Here is a 12,100-nt window from a genome sequence, read left to right on the forward strand (position 1 = left end):
TAGTAACGGGTTGGACCCCCTTTTGCCTTCAGAACTGCCTCAATTCTTCGTGGCATAGATACAACAAGGTGCTGGAAGCTCCTCAGAGATTTTGGTCCATATTGACATGATGGCATCACACAGTTGCCGCAGATTTGTCGGCTGCACATCCATAATGCGAATCTCCCGTTCCACCACATCCCAAAGATGCTCTATTGGATTGAGATCTGGTGACTGTGGAGGCCATTTGAGTCCAGTGACCTCATTGTCATGTTCAAGAAACCAGTCTGAGATGCTTCCAGCTTTATGACATGGCGCATTATCCTGCTGAAAGTAGCCATCAGATGTTACAGGGTACATTGTGCTCATAAAGGGATGGACATGCTCAGCAACAATACTCAGGTAGGCTGTGGCGTTGCAACGATGCTCAATTGGTACCAAGGGGCCCAAAGAGTGCCAAGAAAATATTCCCCACACCATGACACCACCACCACCAGCCTGAACCGCTGATACAAGGCAGGATGGATCCATGCTTTCATGTTGTTGATGCCAAATTCTGACCCTACCATCCGAATGTCGCAGCAGAAATCGAGACTCATCAGACCAGGCAACGTTTTTCCAATCTTCTACTGTCCAATTTCGATGAGCTTGTGCAAATTGTAGCCTCAGTTTCCTGTTCTTAGCTGAAAGGAGTGGCACCCGGTGTGGTCTTCTGCTGCTGTAGCCCATCTGCCTCAAAGTTGGACGTCCTGTGCGTTCAGAGATGCTCTTCTGCCTACCTTGGTTGTAACAGGTGGCGATTTGAGTCACTGTTGCCTTTCTATCAGCTCGAACCAGTCTGCCCATTCTCCTCTGACCTCTGGCATCAACAAAGCATTTCCGCCCACAGAACTGCCGCTCACTGGATGTTTTTTCTTTTTCGGGCCATTCTCTGTAAACCCTAGAGATGGTTGTGCGTGAAAATCCCAGTAGATCAGCAGTTTCTGAAATACTCAGACCAGCCCTTCTGGCACCAACAACCATGCCACGTTCAAAGGCATCAAATCACCTTTCTTCCCCATACTGATGCTCGGTTTGAACTGCAGGAGATTGTCTTGAGCATGTCTACATGCCTAAATGCACTGAGTTGCCGCCATGTGATTGGCTAATTAGAAATTAAGTGTTAACGAGCAGTTGGACAGGTGTACCTAATAAAGTGGCCGGTGAGTGTATTAAGATAATTGGGAAAAACGGACTAAAAACGGACCAAAAACGCCATGAGTGGCATCACCCTAACTCTGTCTGCTTTTTCATAATCACAAGTGCAGAGAAATCCCCCTTTGGCAATGGATGTCTATGCAAGGGTCACCCATTACGCTGCCAGACATAGAACAGTATAAAAGAGCACATGGAAAAAACTTTTGTTTGGGGTGGAGTATTCCTTTAAGACTTGTATAACTAGGACACAGAGAGCCACATATCGCTATTGTTACACAAACCTCATGTAATCCAATCCTGGAGTCCTACAGCACTTCCTAATTCTAGATCACATACACTTGGTAGGTAAGCAGAAAAGGCTACTGGTGTAGACTACACAGGGTTCGTTTGTAGTCTGTTACCATAGAGACGCATACTGTAGTTCTGCAGAGAAGCAGGATAAATGACAGGATATTTAAGGCAGTCAATGTGGGTAGGAGACCCAACCCATTAACCCTCGCTATTTGATGACATACACACGAACATTGATGGTATTGATTAAAGATAGAGGTCATAAAACTCCTGGCAACTATGTAAGATGTAGCGGAGCAAGCCAGTAGCAGGAGGACCCTGCTCTATAACATTCTGCCTGCAGATAGGACACTATGTACCATCTGCTCAGCTCCTCCTGCTCTATAACATTCTGCCTGCAGATAGGACACTATGTACCATCTGCTCAGCTCCTCCTGCTCTATAACATTCTGCCTGCAGATAGGACACTATGTACCATCTGCTCAGCTCCTCCTGCTCTATAACATTCTGCCTGCAGATAGGACACTATGTACCATCTGCTCAGCTCCTCCTGCTCTATAACATTCTGCCTGCAGATAGGACACTATGTACCATCTGCTCAGCTCCGCCTGCTCTATAACATGCTGCCTGCAGATAGGACACTATGTACAATCTGCTCGGCTCCTCCTGCGCTATAACATACTGCCTGCAGATAGGACACTATGTACAATCTGCTAAGGTCCTTCTGCTCTATAACATGCTGCCTGCAGATAGGACACTATGTACAATCTGCTCAGCTCCTCCTGCTCTATGGGATATTTCCTGCAGATAGGACACTATGTACAATCTGCTCAGCTCCGCCTGCTCTATAACATGCCGCCGGCAGATAGGACACTATGTACAATCTGCTCGGCTCCTCCTGCGCTATAACATACTGCCTGCAGATAGGACACTATGTACAATCTGCTAAGGTCCTTCTGCTCTATAACATACTTCCTGCAGATAGGACACTATGTACAATCTGCTCAGCTCCTCCTGCTCTATGGGATATTTCCTGCAGATAGGACACTATGTACAATCTGCTCAGCTCAACCTGTTCTATAACATTCTTTCTGCAGATAGCACACACTGTTCAATCTGCTCAGCTCCTCCTGCTCTATATCCTGCTACCTCCATATAGGATACTATATAAAAGTACGGTAAAAGTCACACCCAGCACATACCCAGACTTCCAAGTGACACAATGACAAGTCACTTAGCGGAGTTCCAATAGAGAAGTGCAGCTGTGTACTTACCTGCGGTTGTCAGATCTCCGCAAATACAATGCGAGGGCATCCACCACTGTCATAAAGAAGTAACTCTGATATCAGGAACCCCAAATGTTAATACCAGTTGTCAAAAGCACCATCCTAGGACCACCTCTGGTAGCAGGCGACGCTCGGTGCCTCCTGTGTCACCATATGGCTACCTACCTATATGTCACTGATGCGTTAATTATTGATGTCATGGCTGCAATCCTATCTGACTGATGTACAAACAAGGGAGTCACGTGAGAAGCCGGGAGAGAGCGGTACTGCTCCGCATTGTCTCGTGCCGCGGCTTCTTAGCACTTTGCCTTCCCAGCTTTGTGTAGTTTACAGCTGTATTAGGGGGCGCAAAGCAAACTGATGACAGTATGGTAATATATTATACAAATTATCAGCCCTAGCTAATGGGAACCAGGCAAAGCGCAGGGAAGCGTCACATCTGCATCATGTTCCAGGTATAATGATCCACTGCTGACTCCGGGCTGGAATGGGTTAAAAAAAAAAAATCACGCTAATCCCTTTGTGTAAAGGGTTAATATCACAGATTAGTCATATGATGTAAATGTGCCTGGAGGGACTAGGAGTCATGGGGGCGGGGGAATTAACTGGACATAATGTACAATAAAAGCTTCCTGGTATGAAATGGCTGATAACAGGGAACAATACACTCACTGAGAGGTGAATGAAGCCTCTTAGGTCTTCTCTTCACCTTTAAGACACATGCAGAGAGGATTGCAAGGCATGTAGGACACGGTCTTTCAGGTGAGACTTTGTTGATTTTTGGGAAATGAAATCATCTAGTCATAAAAAACTACAGATCAATCTGCTCAGCTCCTCCTGCTCTATAACATGCTGCCTGCAGATAGGACACTATATACAATCTGCTCAGCTCCTCCTGCTCTATAACATTCTGCCTGCAGATAGGACACTATGTACAATCTGCTCAACTCCTCCTGCTCTATAACATGCTGCCTACAGATAGGACACTATGTACAGTCTGTTCAGCTCCTCCTGCTCTATAACATGCTGCCTGCAGATAGGACACTATGTACAAATGCTCAACTCCTCCTGCTCTATAACATGCTGCCTGCAGATAGAACACAATGTACAGTCTGTTCAGCTCCTCCTGCTCTATAACATGCTGCCTGCAGATAGGACACTATGTACAATCTGATCAGCTCCTCCTGCTCTATAACATGCTGCCTGCAGATAGGACACTATGTACAATCTGCTCTTGCTCTATAACCCAACCCAAAATACATTCTATCCTATTCACCTTTGGGCCAGGTCTCTTCTGCCACCCAACTATTCCAGGTCCTGCTCCAGTATTCCCAAAACCACCCTGGGCTTGGTGAAGTACAAGAGGAAGAGAAACAAAAACTCTTTGCTGCTCCGTCCCCATTGCTGTTGTTCTGCACACTCGGTCTGCCCCAATATCCCATTTTAGGTCTATTATTCCCCAAACAAAGGCCTAAACCCACTGCGTGTCCTCCTAGACCCCCCCCCGGCTGCCCTCACCGTCACTCCAGGCTCCGTCCTCCGTCTCTATTTATCTAGCCGCCTCCTGGCATTGTCCGCTGATAATAGGACGTCTCGATGACTTATCCATGAATATATACTGATTCATTCCTAGACGATCCCAAGCTAATACGGGATCTAGTGTTCGCTTGCCAAAATCTGTATAACATGTGACTGGGACACAAAGGGAGACGGTGGTAACGTGATAGGCCTGGAGTCGCCCTCTTTACGCCGCGCCGTGTTTACCTCATTGGCAGCGACTGTGGTTAGACCTTAGACAATAGTCAGATGATTATTCAGACTGAAGCAAAATCTAACGCAGATTAATTACAGGGAATCAACCTACCTGACCTTGTCATCTACCTATACTTCACCCCAAGCCCAATGGGCCATTCATCAGCATTCTACACCACGATCAGTGGACCGGGAAGACACCGAAAATTCATCAAACGCTCCGTATGATGAGGATTCCTAGTTTGGTTCGTCTCAAATGAAGATGATCAAGATGTTCTTAGACTCTACTGAGCAACGACCATGCATGAGCGTTACCAGGGGCAGCCAATACAAAATTGTAACATCAAAGAATTTCACATATATTCTATGCTTCCTATAAATGAGCCAGGAAGGTCCATCCCATTGACATATCCCATTGGATAGGACCAAGTCCGACTATCAATCCCGGTATATTAGGCTTGATTTTAGTTTTCTAATCCCTGTTCCCATAGGAGAAGTTGCGTGGTTGCCACAAGTGATGGCAATCGAAGTAATGGAACAAGGACGGCCACCACAGGTTCAAGAAAGGAATAACTGATCCATCTGTATGAGATTATAGGATATACCGTATGAACAAGGCGAACCTCTACTGACCAAACCCATTAACAAATATTTCATGAAAGGAGGTCTTTTAGGACCACAAATAATCACCAAGTTTAATATCCTCACATGTGACCACCACTAGACTCGAGGTAGAGACACAAGATCGGTGGGATTCCCAGGTCTTAGTGAGGTAGGTGATAATGGCCAACTTGTTGGTGGAGTCCAAGGCACCCAACAATATGTGCCCAACAAGCTCTTGAGATGTCAAATGATCACCTTGGTGTGTCCCCAAGTTTCATATACTCATGACCCCCACTTCATTCAAGGTAAAGATACCTGGCCAACTTAATGGTGGAGTCCAAGGCACCCAACTATCTGTGCCCACAAGCTCTTGAGATGTCAATCCTATGATCCGTAACATATAGCATAACAATGGTGGAGTCCAAGGCACCCGACAATCTGTGCCTACAGATTCCAAAGATGTCAAATGATCACTATGGTGTGTCCCCAAGTTTGATACGCTCACATAAGCATGTGACCACCACTTCATTCGAGGTAGAGACACAAGATCGATGGAATTCCCAGACCCTAGTGAGGTAGGTGATAATGGTCAACTTAATGGTGGAGACCAAGGCAACCAACTATCTGTTCCTACAGGTTCCTGATGTGTTAATCCTGTGACCAGCAGCATATAGCATGATAATGGTGGAGTCCAAGGTACCCAACAATCTGTGCCTACAGATTCCTGATATGTCAATCCTATGACCAACAACATATAGCATAATGACGGTGGAGTCCAAGGCACCCAACAATTTGTTCCTACAGGCTTCTGCTATATCAAAACCCTTTGTTCAGTAACGTATAACATGATAATGGTGGGGTCTTGGGCACCCAACAGTCTGTGCCTACAGGCTCCTGAGATGTTACTTCTGTGACCAGCAACATGTATCATGATATTACAAAACCATAACAAATGTATTTCCACATTCAAAGAGAATTCTGTGCTAGAAATAACTACAACGCAGTAAAGTGATGTATTTATAGCGCTGACAATACGATAATGACTGGAGGTCCTTATAATCGCGGTGAATGACCAAGACGCCGAGTGCACCTGGTGTCCGCAACACTTGATACATAAATGTAACTTGACAGCGGGAGCTTCAGTCATCTGAACCTGTAAGTATCCTTCACTTTTCTAATGTAATTACCTAAAGAAGCGTTCAATTCATTGTGGCCTAGACCGGTCGTCTTCTGTCAATTATCTCTGCGGAGAAAAGTGTCCTCCGCGTATAATCGGCTTAAAATATAAAGCGCTGACCATGGCTTAGATAAGAATACGCCCACGGGTTCCCTGTTTCTGGACTTTCCAGCAAATAAAAAATTGTCAGAAACCCACAGACGGTTGTCAAATAGAAGTTTTAGGGAAACTGCCACCAAGTTCAAAGTTCAAAGTCCATAAACCACGAGCATGTTCTTCAAGATGCTAGGGTCAAGGATCCCCAACCTTCCAATCTCTACCCCATCCATTACTCCTTTAATTTGTCATCCATTACTCCTTAAACGCAAACTGGGACTTCCAGGTTTGGGACCGTTAATCATGGACATGGTGGACAAGCGCCCACAAATCTGACGGCAGATTCCCTTTATGAAGCCATTACGAAAACTCCAGATTCCAACTAAATTGACCAAAAACTACAAATGACCACCAGTATCTAAAACCAGACTGAGAAATGGTCTCTCTGACAGTACTGTCAGAATTTGGATCTCATGAGCAGATCTTTGGAAGGATACATAGTCAGCATGGTATGATGGGACTGGTATGATGTACCAAGTTTGATACTCATCCACTATCCCCATGACAATCAGTGGTGGTCCAACTGCTGGGACCCCAAAGATCATAAGGAAAAAGAAGAGGTCCCGTTCTCACTAATTGGTAGGTCGAGCATGTGTCCCACCACTTCATCGACAAAATCTATCCTTGGCTATTTCCATTTCTCGCCTTTTATGAGAAGGTTATAAAATAATCAAACTTGGTGCAACCCCCTTAAAGGAATATCTATAGATAAACTATTCTTATCCCAACAACAGTCCATGCACAGTCCATCATATTCCACCAAGGTGTCTGTTGTTTTGGCCAGAAAACACCAGTATATGCAGAACCCCCGACCAAACAATGGTGACCTGTTTCAGCCCCTGGATAGATGATAATTATTAGATAGGCCATTCATCGAAAACCTTGACCAATGGGCAGGCATTAAGCATGAAGTCCGGCAACCTTTGGCCAAGAGAAGTTGAATCAGACGAAAGATATTACTCCATTTAACACTATGGTTTCACAAATTAGGCAATCAGTATGGCACAAAACTATCCCTGGCAGTGGAATGGAGCTGCAGTGTGTACGTGTGACTGCCTCCATTCAACACGTCCTTGGCTGAGGTCTTCCGGCTTGGGGGGATACAGAACCATACAACGGGACCACATTTTGGTGATAAACTGGTGGCCTAGTGGCCACACCCTTATCGATCTAGCAGAGACCACCTATCCAAGTGAATATTTAATACCGGCGAAGCGCCCCTTTAAGAAACCTAAACCGAAAATGCTTTAATTTGTATAAAAAGACAACAGACAACACTCTAAATTCATGTAACGCCACTTAAAAAAAAAAATCAAAAAGTTGTCTTTGCAAACACATTTCCCTTCCTTGTGTCTGATCTCAAACTTTATTGGCACAGTGACTCTGCCCAGATCTTCCGAGTGGCTTTATTAAGCTGACTTCTCCGGAACAGATGGCTTGCTGTACCGTACTTGTGATCACGATTAATTTTAGCATGACTTGTTTACTAATGCTCGCTGTTCCTGATGCTAAAAATCTGTTTCTGTGAGTCAACAGGAGTTTCTATGTAGTACAGGAGCCTGTGAAAATCTACTTGGAAGCTGGAGGAGATGGGCTGGTTAACCCCCCCAACCCCAAAAATGTATCTATTATGTAAAACACAACGCCTATGGGCAGAATACGGCCCTTCACTTCATGTTACATGACCTGCGAGCAGCACCCAATCATCTTGGTGCTAACCTGGTTTTTGGCCACCAGCAATAACGTAGGTCACAGAATGTGCAACACACGTTGCCTGGATCGGTACTTTAAAAGTAACCATAAGAATGCAGCGTCCCTCTGCGGAAAATAAGTTTAACATCCTTGTATTAAGGTATTCAAAAAAACACCCCCCTCATGACCTCTGCTATATGTTTTCGTTACACCAGCTCTCCATGAGCCCAGGCATGGTTGGGAACCGATCTTCTCAAAAAGCCTCCATAAAAATGTATACAGAATAGCTACAAAACATTGAAAGGTGTTGGGAACACTATGCTTATAACTAATCTTATGATATTTCTAACCAGTGTCGGACTAGGGTTCTTTGAGTTGACAACATAAAATGATCCTGGGGGCCCACCCTTTATCAACCCCAAGAAATAAACTCTAGTAGCCTTCATATATTGATGTCTTCTGCCAGATCTGTAGGGTCCTATCCTGTGTTAGAGTCTGGGCCCACCGGAGGATCCTCTGGTTCTCTGGTGGGCCAGTCCAACACTGCAGTCCAACATGAGTGGTCGAGGTCAGGGTTGGTGCACAACAGCTGGTTTGGGCCAACTCTTCTTGAGTTGTTGACTTGACATGGATAGTTTTATCCAAAGGCGGCATAAAATATCAAAGGAACCAATACCTACCCAAATTCAGCAACACTATAGTTGTCCTTGGTTGGAGGTGGGACTTGAAGCCACTGGGCCCTAATGCAAAATATGTACATTTTGCATGAGGAAGAGACAACTTCTGATACCTTGAGGCCCCTTTTCCTCACAGACATGCGTAACAGTGAAAACATCTGCCACCCCATGTGATTACTACAGCCAATCATTGGCATCGGCAGTGTACACAAGTATTTAAGAGATTTCTTGGAAAGTACCGTTTTTAGCTTATGGAGACCGATCTTGTGTAATGGAATGCTCCATGGGAAAAAGTATGCAAATTAGCACTCCTTTACAAAGATTGTCTCTGTAGTGCCACCTATAGGTAGTTATTCAGTAAATCAAGCCCATCCATTGCATAATCCTACATAACTAAAGATTACAAGCTCTAGGCAGCCGCTCTTGTATCCCTCAATAAACGTAAGGCTGAGGTTAGCTCTAGTGTGGATATAACATCAGAGTTAGGAATTAATTAGGTATTAGCTCCTCCTCCCAACCGATTCCATAAGACTAATTGTAGATCCACCTCCAGGAGGTGGAGCTTACACCAAAATCGGGAGTTGATAGATGACAGCCAATTTCAAAGATTGGGAGGGCATAGATATGATAAAAAAAAACCTAGAGGGATGAAGGCCAGAAAAAATAGGGGTATAGAGAAAAAGCATCTTAAACAGAGATGAGGTGGATAGATATGTTTAGTTGGAACAATCAAGATTAAAATTTAAAAAAACTACTCTTGATTGAGACAAAAAAAAAGATAGCTGATCATTTTAGGTACATTGAGAGCAGCCCTAACCAGGGGCACCCATGTCTAGACAGCACCATTTCATACTCTTTGGCTCCCCATCAGTTTAGAGCGTCCTTGGAGGCTTGCAGAGACCCTTGAACTTGGAAGTCTGGGGATGTATAACATAAAATAGTTCTTCGGCTAGAAGAAAGCCGGTGGAAAAGTCATGTCTTTTGGAAATAATCCAATTCCAATAGGTGTCACAGCTCTGTGGATTGTACGAGAGTCACAAAACCGACGTATATTACTAAGTGATGCATGGAGATTTACATGTATACGACTCAGTGCCGCAAATAATGGTAATTGCGAGTAAGGGTCTGCCAGCTGTGGTTAGATAAGCTAACAGCTTGCCATTCTAGCCTCCGCTCTTACGGCTCGTACAATAGGCACGTGCGCGCATTGTCAGTGAGAGAAAACGTTCCGCGCCACATGCCGCATTATTTGGACATTGAATAAAAGCACTAAAAGCACTAACCCACCGATCACGCTGGTCCACATCCAGACATGCCAATAATAAGTGCACCTCTGGAAACTGCTTTAAAGGTATCCCAAGGGGGAAGGAAAGGATGCTTAGCCATTACTATTAACCCAACAGTCGCTGTTCTGAAGAAAGACTGGTCACACAGCAGTGAATAGGCTTCGCCTGCTATACTTTTGAGGACAGTTTATCATGGAAGGTGTCACGGTTGCCCCAGCGAGTCAAGTTTTAGATCGCAGGTACACCTGTGCCCCTCTCCGTGGCGGCACCTTGATACGAGTGAACTCACCTCTTCTTGCTCCTGCTTCCGTCCCGGCTGGCAAGCACGCGCGCCCCCGCTCCCTGGGCTGCGCACGTCGACACTCACAGATTTAAAGGGCCAGCGTGCTGCTGATTGGCGCTGGTCACTTCCGGGTTTCCTTAAAAGCTGGCTTCTCCCAGCAACCCCCGCCGGATCTTAGCACTCCTAGCCTTTGAGAAAGCTTCCTATGTGTATTCATTGTATTGTGACCTCTCGTTGTGACCTCGGACCTGATCCTGACCTTGCTCCTTCGCTGCCAGCCCTGACCTCCTGCTCCGTTCCAGTTTCTGCATCCTTGCCGCCTGTCCTGACTACCTGCCTGTTCCCAACCTCGAGATTGCCTGGTGTTCCTGTACACCACGGACAAGTCGCACCTGTGGAACGACCTGGTGGTACCACGCTGCAGCAAGACCATCCTGCTTTGTGGCGGGCTCTGGTGAAAACTGGGTGCCACTTAGATTCCGGTCCCAGGTGTCGGCTTGTGCCATCGTCCGCGGTGGTCCAGGGGGTTTACTACTCCGAACCTTAACAGAAGGTAGTACCAAGATCACTTTTCCTTTGCTCCTATAATTTCTATATGATTTCTATGGACCTCTTACACGAAGGCTGTTCCCGAAAGTCCTATTCTCTACCGGCCATAGCAGTCGTGATAATAGTGGAAGCCCATCTGTCATCGACAACTGATCACGGGAGTTTTACGGGAGATGTTTCAACTGTCAACTGTGCAATAGATTGTCAGGACCGAACGTCACAAAGGCCCAATGCGGAACTGAAAAAAGTGAGGCAAAAAATAAAAGATAAAAATTAATTATTAAATGTAAAACTTAAAAAAAAATTCCCTGGAAAAAGTCATTGGGGGTAATTTATCATTAGGCCGGCTACTTACGACAGTTCTAGTTCTGTCCTTGGAGCTCCGCCGCCGTCATAAGTCTTAAAGGGAACCTGTCACCAGCTGGACGCCTGTTAAAACCCTAAACATACCTTATAGGGTGTAGTAAATGCTGTCCAGGCTTGTCCTTATGACGCTGGTGCCCCGGCCACATGCTGAAATATCACCTTATATTCCAAGTCATCTATGAGTCAGGGGGGTGGGCTAGTTGACTAGTCAAGCATGCACCCAGCCTCCGCCAAGGTGCGTCATCAAAACTCTGCCTACACTTCTCTTTTCAGGCGATTCCTGCCACCAGCGCCTCCCAGTCCTCTGCGTTCTTGTCCAAAATCTCGGACATGCGCAGTGCCTCTTTGGCCCTGCGCCCATCCGGAGGGAGAAACGCGGCCAGCTCCTGCCCCACAAACGACGGCGCATGTGGCTGCCTGTAGTATCTCAGTTCCTAGTTACTGATTCCTCTACTGTCATGATTTGTATATGTGTATATATTACTAATCCACTTGTTCTATGTTGGCTTATTACAGCTTGACAAAGGCCATCTGTGCCGAAACATCACGCTATGTTCGCCGCGCCATTTGAAAAAAGCATTTTTCAGAGTGCTTCCATTTTACATTTTTATTGCCTGTAGTAAGCAGTAACCTGGCAGTATAATACACTGCAATATACGAGTAGTACAGTGTATTATATAAGAAATAAAGCAATCTCATGTCTAAGCCGACTGAGGCCCCTAATGTTTCCACAAAATACTGGTAAAATGTACTGCCTTCAGTATAAGCCAAGGGTGGGAAATGCATTGGTCACAGCCCCCCCAGTA

The 12,100-nt window shown here is 45.5% G+C and overlaps 2 protein-coding genes across 2 annotated transcripts in view; one reads left to right on the forward strand and one right to left on the reverse strand.

The window, feature by feature from the left end:
- SYT14 (synaptotagmin 14) overlaps positions 1–12,100 on the reverse strand; it is a 117,629-nt gene that overhangs the window by 79,683 nt on the left and 25,846 nt on the right. The gene's annotated exons all lie outside the window — the stretch shown is intronic.
- LOC140121060 (uncharacterized) overlaps positions 11,115–12,100 on the forward strand; it is a 325,444-nt gene continuing 324,458 nt past the window's right edge. The window contains exon 1 of the mRNA XM_072140249.1: positions 11,115–11,119. The gene's annotated coding sequence lies outside the window, so the exon portion shown is untranslated. The remainder of the gene's footprint in view (positions 11,120–12,100) is intronic.

Source organism: Engystomops pustulosus, chromosome 3, assembly GCF_040894005.1.
Source record: "Engystomops pustulosus chromosome 3, aEngPut4.maternal, whole genome shotgun sequence".
Classification (NCBI taxonomy): domain Eukaryota; kingdom Metazoa; phylum Chordata; class Amphibia; order Anura; family Leptodactylidae; genus Engystomops; species Engystomops pustulosus.